The 13,586-nt window shown below is 44.4% G+C and overlaps 1 long non-coding RNA gene across 1 annotated transcript; it reads left to right on the forward strand.

Moving 5' to 3' along the window:
- Positions 1–318: 318 nt before the first annotated feature.
- Positions 319–10,960, forward strand: LOC118559158. The gene is made up of 3 exons (XR_004928700.1): positions 319–373; positions 10,390–10,538; positions 10,620–10,960. It is a non-coding gene; the product is annotated as an uncharacterized LOC118559158 (long non-coding RNA).
- Positions 10,961–13,586: the final 2,626 nt, after the last annotated feature.

Genomic DNA, 13,586 nt, shown 5'->3' on the forward strand with positions numbered 1-13,586 from the left:
GCTCATGCTACATACTCCAGTATGGTAGGTGGCGGTATGCACCCAAAAGTCAAGGTTGCAATCTGCCATTAAACAAAAAGAAGAAGAAATCATTTCCGGTTCCGTTGGTCCTTTTCCTCTTCCAGGCAGCACAGCCACGTGCTGCCGGGTTCTTTGTCCTTGTGTTGCTGTGAGGCCAGAAGCGGGAGTCTTGGTGACGCTGAAAGAGAGCAGCAGCTGCTGCAGGTGATGAAGTCTGGAAAGAAGTCCAGCAGCTGGAGGCACAGCGGAGAAACTGGAGGGAAGCAGGAGCTCAAACAGTGGCAGGACCCAGCAGAGGAGACACCGATGATGGGGGATGTTTTCCAGCCCAGAGTTCTGCTGCACCGATTAGGTTTGGAGATTTCCTTCTTCATGCTAACTGTGTGGATGGAGCTAAAGTTTAGGAGCTGTTTTCAGCAGCTGATGGATTCTTCCTCTTCATCAGTTATCTCGGTTTCCCCAAGAAAATTGGCCAAGCCTGCAGCACATGATAAGCTAGCTAGCTTAGCATGTGGCACAGGAAGTGCTAATACTAGCTTAGCATGTGACACATGAAGTGGTAATCCTAGGGTACAATGTAGCAACATTCAGCATAAAGTTCTTCTTGTCTGTCTGCCTGGGAAAGTTCTTCCAAAAAACGATTTTTGGTTTCTCTTGTCTAGAAAGATGGTTGCGTGTTTTCTTCTGGCTGTTGTTTTATGGAGGACCAATCCTGACATAATTTAGACTATACAGCAATTTATAAGTATTCCTTTATTTAAGATAAGAGATAAAATAGTCTTTATTGATCTCACAATGGAGAAATTCACTCGTCACATCGGCTCATACAAGAAAGTGCAGAGTAGGGAAGGTGCATTCAGTTCTATTTCATCCCTACTGACCGCCAGAGGCGGTGCTTAAAGCACTGAATGATCACTCTTGCACATGCACAGGTCGAGAATTTTATACCAACATGGTCACGTGTGACCCCCGGTGACACCGGTAAGCCCATATAATCACGTGACAATGACAGCTCAGTCCCTTATCATCTTCTCGCATGCAGGTTGTACAGGTGGTAAGTCACTGATTGCTTGTCGCTGGTAGCCTCGAGACTACGGTCGGGGCTGCGAGAATTATCTCGCCCTCCAGAGGCTGCGCAAGCTCCCCTTGTTACAACTTTGCTGTTCCTTTGGTAAGTTGTTTCCCTTTCATCGGCGGGAGCGGGGACGCGTTCGCTCCCCGCGCCGATTTCCCCGTTGCAGGTGGTAAGACGTTAGCCGATTTCGACCAGCTTGTAATGTTAAATTGCAGCCGCGTTCGGCTGCTTATAATGTTAAATAGCAGCCGCGCTGCCGATAATATTAAATAGCAGCCGCGTTCGGCTGCTTATAATTAATTGCCGGTGCATCAGCTGCCTATATTGGATTATTGCAGCCTATATTTTATTACGTAGCAGCCGTGTTCGGGCTTGCTTTTCATTTACTGTGCAGCCGTGTTAGGCTACCGATATTATTATTACTAAGCAGCCGTTTTCGGGCTTGCTTTATCATTTACTGTGCAGCCGTGTTCGGCATGCCTATATTATTACTAAGCAGCCGTTTTCGGGCTTGCTTTATCATTCATGGTGCAGCCGTGTTCGGTTTGCCTATATTTTATTACTAAGCAGCCGTTTTCGGGCTTGCTTTTCATTTACTGTGCAGCCGTGTTCGGCATGCCTATATTATTACTAAGCAGCCGTTTTCGGGCTTGCTTTATCATTCATGGTGCAGCCGTGTTCGGTTTGCCTATATTATTATTACTAAGCAGCCGTGTTCGGGCTTGCTTTATCATTCATTGGGCAGCGTGTTCGGCTTGCCTATGTTTTATTACTAAGCAGCCGTGTTCGAGCTTGCTTTATCATTCACTGGGCAGCGTGTTCAGCTTGCCTATGTTTCATTACAAAGCAGCCGTGTTCGAGCTTGCTTTATCATTCACTGGGCAGCGTGTTCAGCTTGCCTATGTTTTACTACACAGCAGCCGTTTTCGAGCTTGCTTTATCATTCACTGGGCAGCGTGTCCGGCTTGCCTATGTTTTACTACACAGCAGCCGTTTTCGAGCTTGCTTTATCATTCATTGGGCAGCGTGTCCGGCTTGCCTATGTTTTACTTCACAGCAGCCGTTTTCGAGCTTGCTTTATCATTCATTGGGCAGCGTGTTCGGCTTGCCTCAATAAATGTTGCAACCTTGGTGGTTGGTACTTCTGTAGCTACGGTGATCGTAGTGCTCCTTGCAGCCTTTTACGCTGCTGAGGAACCCAAGGTGGCGTTTTCTGCTCAACCGGGTTTCCTGGCCTGTTCGTTCGTCGGCTTAAGTGTCAGGGGTGGCGATTTCAGCTCGACCTGACCTAGTCCTATGAGCATAAGATGCTGGACGAGCCCTACTGCAGAGCGTGTTTGGCCCCTCTCCAGTCGAAGGGTGGGTATGATCTGTGTCCCTCTTGTCTGGGACCAGATCGCCATAGAGAAGCCTTGACTGGAGATGCAATGCTATATTCCTGGCATCTGGTACTGTTTTTCAACATCAGTTGACTATGGCTCGCATCTGTCTGCAGCCAGTTTACGTATCTCTTCCGGCTCTGTCGGAAGAGGACGGTTTGATAGTGGGCGCTTTGAGAACTGCTCTTGCCCGGTTGTAGCTGGATGCTCAACCGAACCAATCTGCGGCTTCTGGTGCTTCTTTCGACGTCCTACTACTAGGTCGTCCTTTGTTTCCCCATTGCTGAATATGTGTAGGTGGTTCATGCCTGTTGGGCAGACACCCAGGCCTTTTTTGTTGCTGACCTCTGATGGCAGGGCCCTGGCGGCCATCCAAGACGTGCTCAAGCTTGGCTTGGGCCATATGCCTTCCTTCGAACATGCCAGAGCATCCCTCAGTGTGGTGCCGGAGCAGGCTTTGAGAGCTAATGCCTGTAGTCCTCAGTGCCGTGTGACTGCCGATCTACTCTGTAGAGTCTATGACTCGGGGTCTCTTGGGGCGACTTGGTAACTCATTGTCGCATTTATTACTGGTCTCCCAGCCTCTCTGGAGGCTCCGCGATTGACACACCTTTACATGCTTTTTCTCTCTTGTCAAGGTAAGTTGGCCGTGTCCTGTCTACCGTTGTTGTAGCATGCCGCCAATTTGATTGGCTCAGTCTCCTCTAACCGAAGCCTGTAGAGAGACCCTGATGAGTCTTCCAGTGATTCTGGGGAGTTATTTGGCTCTGCTGCGCTTGCAGCGGTCAACCCAGGCTTTGCGTACAAGGCAGCAGCTGGCCGGCCTGCATCGTAGGCAATTGGCGTCCTGCTGGGAGTGCCTCTGGTTCACTTTAACACACCTTTCCCGCCCCAACTACACCTTCTGTGGGGCAACCACGGCCTGCTTATGGCCAGTGCATCACCGAGCTGGCCCACCGCCAGCTCGGTGATGCACTGAGCACTTTACCCAGGACTAGCTTGGCTGCTGGACCGCTCTCGTTTCTGATCCATGGGTGGTGTCTACACTTACCCAGGGTTACGTGCTACAGTTCCGCCACCGCCCTCCTTTTCCTGGTCGAGTCAGGATGACGGGAATTCGCGACCAGGTAAAGGCTCAGACTCTGAGCCACGAGATGGATGCCTTGCTGGCCAAGGGTGGTATATTGCCTGTTGACCCCCTGCGGGACCCAGGGAGCTTTATACTTAAGTATTTTTATTGGTCCCAAAAAACGGCTGCGGACTCGACCCAAATTTGGACCTGAGAGGTCTGGATGTTCTTTCGAGACCACCCCCTTCCACACGTTGGGAGGGGATGTGCTTCAGACAATCTTCTCCAGGCAACTGGTTCACCCTGGTTGACATGAGGCACGCATACTTCATGTCCCAATCGCACCATGTCATTGGCTGTTTTCTCCGCTTTGCATTTCAGGGCAAGCCTTTCGTCCAGGGTTCTCCCATTCGGTCTCTCTGTCCCTACGTATGTTGCTTGGTGCATTGCTGCAACACTGTGTCCTCTGCAGGCCAAGGGGTTAAAGATCCTGCCCTACTTGGACAATTGGCTCATCTGTGCGCCCACAGAGGCCCAAGCCACTGCAGACACGAGCACATTACTCGTCCATGTAGACCTATTGGGTCTACGTGTGATCTGGCAGGAGAGTAACTTAGTTCCATCTCAAGATGTCACGTTCTTGGAATCACAATGGACTCCCTCACTGTGACCGTTCGCCCATCTCCTCAGCGTGTCGAGGGCATTCTGCATATGCTGCCGACTTTCTGTCCGGCCGTGCACCCCCTTTATTGCTTATCTTCATCTGTTGGGCAAGCTGGCTCCTGCCACTACAGTAATACCCCTGGGACGGTTGTCTCTGCGACCACTGCGGATGCGGTTCACAGCCTGAGGCTGGACCCTTCTCGTACGCGGTGCCATCGCACGACACTGTGGGTGTCCTCTCACTGCCTCGCATCACTGGCTCAGTGGCAAAATGCAGTATTAATGACAAAGGGTTCCACTTGGTTCGCTGCCGTCTCGACAACAGGTTGTCTCTACTGGCGAGTCCGCCACGGTATGGGGCGTGGCAGCGACAGATCGCCCGGGGTCACGGTCTCAGCGGAGGAAAACTGCAGCACATCCACGCCTTGGAGTCAGAGTCTGTGCAGCGGGCGTTGCAGCACTTCCTCCCAGACCTGTGCGGACAGCATGTCTTGGTGCAGTCAGACAATACTTAAGTGGTTTTTCATATCAACCATCAATTGGGGACACGCTTGTTAACATTGCTGTGGCTGACCCAGAGGCTCTTGACCTGGGCAGCCCCTGTTCTCGCCAGCCTGAGAGCTGCCTACATTCCAGGGGTGCAGATGTTTCGGACGATATTCTGTCTCTGGGACGCCCGCCACCGGGGGAGTGGAGACTCCACCTGGAGGTAGTGGGGGTCATTTCGGAGTAGTACGGAAAAGCAGCTGTAGATCTACTTCGTCCGAAGAGACAACACATTGCCCACTTTAGTTCTCCCTGGCAGACAATGCCAGTCCCCTGGGTCAAGACGCACTGGCACATGACTGGCCGAAAGTGCTGTTCTGCACTTTTCCGCCGCTTCCCATGATAGGCCCAACACCCCCGAGGGTCCTTCAGGAGGGGCATTGGGTCCTTCTAGTGGCCACCTGGTGGCCAGGGAGAATCGGGTTTCCTTTGCTGCAGAGGCTCTGTTGCAGCTCTCCAATGCCTCTTCCCCACAGGACGGACCTTCTGTCACAGCTGGGGGGTCAGATCCTGCATCCCAATCCCAGTCGCCTCCAACTCTGGGCCTGGCCGCTACCGGGCCGGCGTTTCCTTCAGAGTATGACGGAAACATCGGACATATGATGACTAATGCCTGGGCCCCTTCCACACGACTGGTTTATACCCATATGTGGAAAGTTTAGCAGCTGGTGTCATGCAAGACATGAGGACCCTGTACACTGTCCTGTTTCTCTTATTTTAACCTTCCTTCAAGCGCTGCTTTCTCAAGGTTGGTCTCCATCCACTCTGGAAGTTTATGTTGCTGGCATTCGGTGGCGAGTGGAGAAACGATAGGCCGTAACAAGGATGCCTTGTGTGTCTGAGAGGTGCCCGATGTTTGCAACCTCCCACATGCCCTGTTGTGCCTGTGTGAGACCTCTCTCTCTCGTCCTCGCTGCCCTGCAATCTCCTCCGTTTGAACAGTTGGCAGATGCAAGCCTTGAGTGTCTGTCAAAAGACTTTCTCCTTGCCTGGGCTTCGGCGAAGCGGGTCAGGAAGCTACATGTGTTGTCTGTTCACAAGCCCTGTTGCCATGGGAATCCAGCTGATGTTATTCTCTGGCCTGATGTTGGGTTTCTTCCTACTGTGGCCTCATTGGCAGGCCACACTGTGCCCCTCCAGCTTGCTTGCCTTTATACAGATGGGCCTAGCCTTTTTGCCCTGTTCGGGCACTGAAGGCATATGTCAGACTCACAGCTTCTCTGCGGCAGTCTGATAATCTGTTGTTTGCTACTCAGGGCCCTGCGAAGGGCAGGCTCCTTCTAAACATCGTCTTGCACGTCGGATTGTGGACGTGGTGGAACAAGCGTACGTTTTACAGGTTCGCCAACCCCCTGCTGGTGTACGGTGCCATTCCACCAGAAGCATTAGTGTGGCATGGCCACTATGGCGGGGGTCACTCTGGAGGCTATATGTCCAGCAGCCTCTTGGTAATCCCCGAATACCTTTGCAAGGTTTTACAGGGTTAACTTGGCCGACTTTCACCCTTTGGTGGGGATCCTATCCCAGCACGCATCTTCATCCCAGTGTGGTGGGCGTGCTTTCAGGGTTGTTTATTTCTGTGTGATTCCTCAGGACTCTGTTGGTAATCGTCATCCAGTGCTTTAAGCACCGCCTCTGGCGGTCAGTAGGGATGAAATAGAACGAAAGTTACGACTGTAACTACGGTTCTATGAATCCCGGATGACCGCCAGAGCGCTCGGTCCCTCGGAATCATCGTGTTGTTCGCGAGAAGATTAAGGGACTGAGCTGTCATTGTCACGTGATTATATGGGCTTACCGGTGTCACCGGGGGTCACACGTGACCATGTTGGTATAAAATTCTCGACCTGTGCATGCGCAAGAGTGATCATTCAGTGCTTTAAGCACCGCCTCTGGCGGTCATCCGGGATTCATAGAACCGTAGTTACAGTCGTAACTTTCGTTATATACACTGAATCTTCATATATACAATGGATCGAAAAAGAATACCAAAAAAATACAAAAAAGGAAATGGGAGTGGGCATATGGTGTCTTATTTACATTCATAGTGGTCTATATATATATAGATATATATATATATATAGATATATATATATATAGATATATATATATATATATATATATATATATATATATATATATATATATAATATAAAATATATATAATATAAAATATATATAATATAAAATATTATATATATAATATAAAATATAATATATATATATATATATATATATATATATATATATATATATATATATATAAAATATAATATATATATTATATATTATAGTCCAATAAAGGATATTGGTGATGTGTGACAATGAAAGTAAATGCTATTTTTGTAGGACATCTGAAATTGACCATAGACCCTTTAATTTGTTGAGAACGTGTATCGAGCGTTAATCCTTATAACAATATAGTTAAAACATATAATCGTCATCCTAGTATCAGGTAAACATTCTTGGTATATTGAAGTAATCAGGTACCACCACATTAAATAAAGTGTCCCTTTTTTGTTGCAAGGCAAATTTATTTGTATAGCACATTTCAGTACACGGACAATACTGCTTTACATGATTAAAATATAGGAAAATAAAACAGAATAAAAGCAACTAGGAATAAAATGTAGAAACAAAAAATAGAACATGGGAGAATAGAAACTGAAAGCAAACATTAAAAACAGTTGGACTACAAAGTTGACTAGAACAGTTGAAGGCAATCCTAAACAAATGTTTTTTTTTAATCTCGATTTAAACGGAACTCAGGCTTTTGGCAGTTTTGTAGTTTTCTGGATGTTTGCTCCAGATAAGTGGTGCATAGGAACTAAATGCTGCTTCTCCGTGTTTGGTTCTGCAGAGTAGGCTGGAGCCAGAAGACCTGAGTGGTCTGGATGGTTGATGCACTGATAACAAGTCTGTGATGTATTTAGGTGCTAAGCCGTTGAGGGATTTATAGACTAACAGAAGGATTTTAAAGTCAATTCTGAGATACAGGTCACCAGTGTAGGGACTTTAGAACCGGGTCCATGTTCTCTACTTTATTATTCTTAGTGAGGAGGCTGGCAGCAGCGTTCTGGATCAGCTGCAGCTGTCTGATCCACTTTTTAGGCAGACCTGTGAAAACACCGTTGCAGTAATCAATTCGACTAAAGATGAACACATGGATTAGTTTTTCCAGATCCTGCTGAGACATCAGTCCATTAATCCTTGAAATGTTCTTCAGGTTATAGAAAGCCGACCTTGTAATTGTCTTTAGATGCTTTTGGAGGTTCAGGTCTGAGTCCATCACTACACCCATATTTCGAACCTGATCAGTGGTTCCTAGCTGAAGCAGCTGAAGTTGTGTGCTAACTTCTGTTCTCTCCTCTATTGGTCCAAAGATTATTACTTCAGTTTTGTTTTTATTCAATTGAAGAACATTTTGGCACATCCATGCATTGATTTTTTTTCCATTTCCTCAGTGCTTGAACTGGTTCATAGTCACCTGGTGACATGGTGATGTAGAGCTGTGTGTCGTCTGCATAGTTATGGTAACTGATGTTGTTTTATGATCTGAGCTAGAGGGAACATGTAGATATTGAATAGGAGGGGACCCAGGATGGACCCTTGGGGAACCCCACATGTGATTTTTGTCATCTGGGATGTAAAGTTACCTACTGACAATAAAAGTCCTTTAGGTAGGATTTAAATCAGGTGAGAGCTGTACCAGAAAGACCAACCCAGTTTTCCAGGCATTCTAACAGGATGGAGTGATCAACAGTATAAATGCTGCGGTCCACAGAACCAGCACTGTGGTTCTTCCACAGTCTGTATTTATATGGATGTCATTAAACACCTTGATAAGGGTGGTCTCTGTACTGTGGTGAGCACGGAAGCCAGACTGGAAAACAACAAAGCGGCTTGTAACAAAAAAACAACAACAAAGGACATATTTATCCAATTGCATCCCTTTGCTCCTGACACAAGGGATACAAAATCTGTCGGGGATAATTCTTGGTCATTTAAGCATTTCTCTTTAATGCACCACCACATGTTTCCTCCATCAGAACAGACTCTGCCGACATTTCCACGGCCAGAAGGCGCTCAGTGCTCTTGACTCTGTTGAAGTTTTTTGTGCAGCCATCCTCAAAAACTGGTCCTTTTTTATGTTTACCAAAGCAGGTAAAATATCTTTTGAGTGTTCTCTCACCTGGTAGAGATGTGATTTTACCTGCGTGTGGACCCAGGTGATTCTGAGCTGAAAGTAAAGGAACGACGACTTAGTTTAGGAGAAACATTAAAGGAAGCTGTACACTTGATTGTAGTGCACATCTTGCAGATTGCGCATGGACATGTTAAACCTTATAGTTGAGCGCACTTTCCCCATGCTTCATGTCACTAGCAGAAAGTGTGAAAAATGTAGGAATTTCTCACAAAAAATGCAGGCGATTGGTACCCTTTGACGATTGATAAAACTTTTGCGGATAGTCCCTGTGGCTCGCGGAATGTGCTCAAACCAGGCTGCAGGAACAAACTAACTAACTTTCTTTTTTTTTTTTCTAGGGTGCACACTTATTGAGCAAACATTTTATTTGCTTCAGGCTGAAGAGTGACTCTGTGACCACTCCTACAGTGCTGCAAAAAATGTGTTATCTGGCTTATTTTGAACGCGTTTGGCTGGAAAAATATCTCTGGGTGGGTTAACATTTTCAAATCATTTGGTGAGTTTTTGGAAGGAATTAGTCTGAAAATTATATCAAAACACCATAGTTATAATGTTGTGGCAGAATAGTCAAAACATCTACATTTAAATAAACCGCCTACTTGAACTTGATTTATTACCATATTTTTCGGACTATAAAGGACACTTAAAGTCCTTAAATTGTCAAAATTTCATGATGTGTCTTATAAACCAGTGTGCCTTATACGTGATTAAAGTTGCCTTACTGACTGATTTTATTTGGTACAATTTGTTAAAAAATCTGTTAAAATGTGTAAGTACGACTTTGGTTAGCAACGAAGCTGCTCCACTCAATGGATAATTGGAGAATTACGGTACCTGATCGAGCCCCTAAGCTGTCTACAAGACTGCCTGGCTTGAATGTCTAAACTAGATGTGCATTCATGTAAGGCAGCCCACACCCATAGTACGCACTAGCAACAATAAACCTAATAAGTTAATTCAATATTAAAGTTAACTTTATTTTGACCTTATGTAAGAAACAGGGCAGTGTAGTCCAACGACTATCCTCCAACAGAGACAGATAGAGAGCTGTGGAAGTAAAGGGACAGAGTGATATTACATACTTGGGTAGAATATTTAATGCGCCTTAAAATCTGGTGCGCCGTATGTGTGGATATAGACATATTAGGCACATTGGACAAAGCCTAACATTTTGTTTTAAAAGCATGGCTGAAAAGGACAATATTGTGTCATCAGCACTTCATGGTAAACAAGGTAGCTCTGCAGAAAACTGAGTTTTGCAGGGGTTATTACAGTCATGTCATTTTATTCTGTGTTTTACTGTACTGCATGTTCTGTCAAACAATTAACTCCTACAAGATTTCCTAAAATATTATTAAAGTGTGCCTCAGTTCATAATGAGATCCAAATACTATCTACTGTGCATAATGTGTTTCCATGTTTCCTGCAGATGTTAAGCAGAAGCTGATTGTTAAAGAAGAAGCTTCTTTAGATCGCAGACCTCGTGCCGACTTGCATGATCCAAAGCCCCCCCACATCAAGGAGGAACGGAAGGGAGTCTACATCAGTCTGCCAGGAGAGCAGCTCAATGGGAAGGAGGTGATTATTGCCATCAGGTTTCCAGTCTCTGCTCCTCCCATAAAGAGTCTGGATGATGAACAATCTCTGCTGCTCTCACAGCTTTATCCAGACCAGATTAAAGGCAGAGAGCTTCCAGAAGAGAATGATGGAAAAGAATCCATCATGATACAAGATCATGGAGATGCTTCCATTTCTTCAGAGACTGATAACGCTGAAATGGAGGAAGAGGACAGTGATGTAGAGCACCCTCTCTCTGAGCTGAAATACATGTCAAACTCTGGATATAAGAAATGTTCTACAAAGAAGAAAAATGTGGAGTCATGTAGGAAAGGCCAAACAGGAGAGAAGCTTAGCTGCAAAGACTGTGGCAAAACATTTATTAAAAAATCCTCTTTAAACGCACACATGAGAATCCATACAGGAGAGAAGCCTTTCTGTTGTGATCTATGTGGACAAAGCTTTAGTCAAAAACAATATTTAAAAACACACATGAGAATCCATACAGGAGAGAAGCCTTTTTGTTGTGATCTATGTGAACAAAAATTTAGTCACAAATCAACTTTAAACAGACACGTGAGGATCCATACAGGAGAGAAGCCTTTCTATTGTGAACTGTGTGGAAAAAGATTTAGCCAAAAAGAATATTTAAACATACACATGAGAATCCATACAGGACAGAAGCCTTTCTGTTGTGGTCTATGTGAAAAAAGATTTTGTCACAAATCACATTTAAACAGACACATGAAAAGCCACACGGGACAGAAGCCTTTCTGTTGTGACCAATGTGAGCAAAGATTTAGTCACAAATCAGCTTTAAACACACACATGAGAGTCCATACAGGACAAAAGCCTTTCTGTTGTAATTTATGTGGCAAAAGATTTAGTCACAAATCACATTTAAACAGACACATGAAAATCCATACAAGACAGAAGCCTTTCTGTTGTGACCAATGTGAGCAAAGATTTAGTCACAAATCAGCTTTAAACACACACATGAGAGTCCATACAGTACAAAAGCCTTTCTGTTGTAATTTATGTGGAAAAAGATTTAGCCAAAAAGGACATTTAAACAGACACATGAAAAACCATACAATGTAAGACATTTCTTGTATAGCACATTTCAGTATAAGGACAACACAAGTGCTTTACATGACTTAAACGTGGGAAAATAAAAACAGATACAAACAATTGGATTAAAATATAGGGATGTTGAAACAAAATAAAACAGGAAAATGGAAACTAAGAGCAAATATTAATGATTTTCTAACCAATTGGACTACAAATTTAAACAAATGATGTTTCAGTTAACAGTTTAACTAGAACAGTCAAAGGTAATCATAAACATGTTTCCCCAACTGACTGACTTTTTAAACAATGAGAAGCTGTCTGTTGCTATTGTGAGGGATGTTGTGACTTGACACCTAACATCACTGTGTGAGAATTTCAGCTCATATTTCTCTTATGTGAACACTGATGCCTGGGACTGGGTGCTGATCCATTTTCACCTGCTGCAACAAGACATGGATTAACAGGTAAAACAGAAGAACAGCTCTTGGAGTTATCTTGTGACAGAACATTGAAGGCCAGATTCCAACAGGAAAATCATGCAAACTTTTGGGCCTCCCTCTCACATGAGTAACCTGAACTGGCTGCTGAGGCCATGAAAATATTGCTGCAGTTTCTGACCACTTACCTCTGTGAATCAACATTTTCAGCTCTGACTGTAGTGACGAACAAATGCAGAGCTGGTTTACAAGTGGAAGATGATCTTAGAGTTTGTTTGTCATCCATGCCTCCAAGAATAAACTGTATGGGGAGAGACAGGCTCATCCTTCTCACTAATTGTCAAGAGGTTATTGATGTCATTGATGAATGGCTTGACTGTGTAACGAAGCCTAAAGCAGATATTCATAAATGTTATTTTGTTTTTTTTGCCAATACGTATAAGAAGTTTGTTGTGGTAAAATTTAACAAATTAAAGGTCTTTAATTTGAGTAATGGACCAAATAGGGTTCACTGGAATTTCTTTCAGTCTTCTCACATTTTATTTTTTGGAAGCATTAAAATGTTATATTTGAACAAAACATCCTGTGAATATATAATTTGAATAAATGTCTTCTGTATTTAAAGTGTTAAAATCTTTATTTTAATTCCTTTAGCATATTAGTGATCAACTGATAGAGGTTTTTGAAGGCAGATGCTGATTATGTTGACATCAGTCTATCCTATCAGTCTATGTGCTGCCTATTTTTTGGGCTTATATTGAATATGATATTCCCTTGTGTTTTTTATATGATAAAAATTACACCATTCCAACAAATATTGCACAACTCACATTTTTAACCAAAAATTTTCCAAGACATGTCATTTAAATCCCATATTAAACAGGTTTCCAGAGTTAAATTTTTTCACCTCCGGAATATTTCCAAAATAAATCAATCTGTAGTTTATTTGATTTTTATGGTTTATTCCTTTTAAATCAGTTTTTGATCTATTCAGTTTTGGCCGTGGGAAAGACACTGTCTCAATAGGATAATGGGTAGGTAAAAGTACAGAAGCTGCAGAGAGGTGTGTTAAACTACGGCTCTGCTTCCTGGTCTGGACCCTGATTTGTCAGCATTTAGGAGAACCAATAAATCCGGCCAGATTCCTAGAAAGAAGAGCTGCACCATCCAAAGTGGGATGGATGCCGTCTCTCCGGATCAGACCAGGTTTTCCCCAGAAAGTTCTCCAGTTATCAATGTAGCCCACGTCGTTTTCTGGACACCACTTAGACAACCAGCGGTTGAATGATGACATGCGGCTAAACATGTCATCACTGGTCAAATCAGGCAGGGGACCAGAGAAAATTACAGAGTCCGACATTGTTTTAGCAAACTTACACACCGAAGCAACACCAACTTTAGTGACCTCCGATCGGCGTGACCGGGTGTCATTACCGCCAACGTGAATAACAATCTTACTGTATTTACGCTTATCCTTAGCCAGCAGTTTTAGGTAAGATTCTATGTCGCCCGTTCTGGCCCCTGGCAGGCATTTGACTATGGTCCCTGGTGTCTCTAGTGT

This window comes from Fundulus heteroclitus, unplaced genomic scaffold, assembly GCF_011125445.2.
Source record: "Fundulus heteroclitus isolate FHET01 unplaced genomic scaffold, MU-UCD_Fhet_4.1 scaffold_244, whole genome shotgun sequence".
In the NCBI taxonomy this organism is placed as follows: domain Eukaryota; kingdom Metazoa; phylum Chordata; class Actinopteri; order Cyprinodontiformes; family Fundulidae; genus Fundulus; species Fundulus heteroclitus.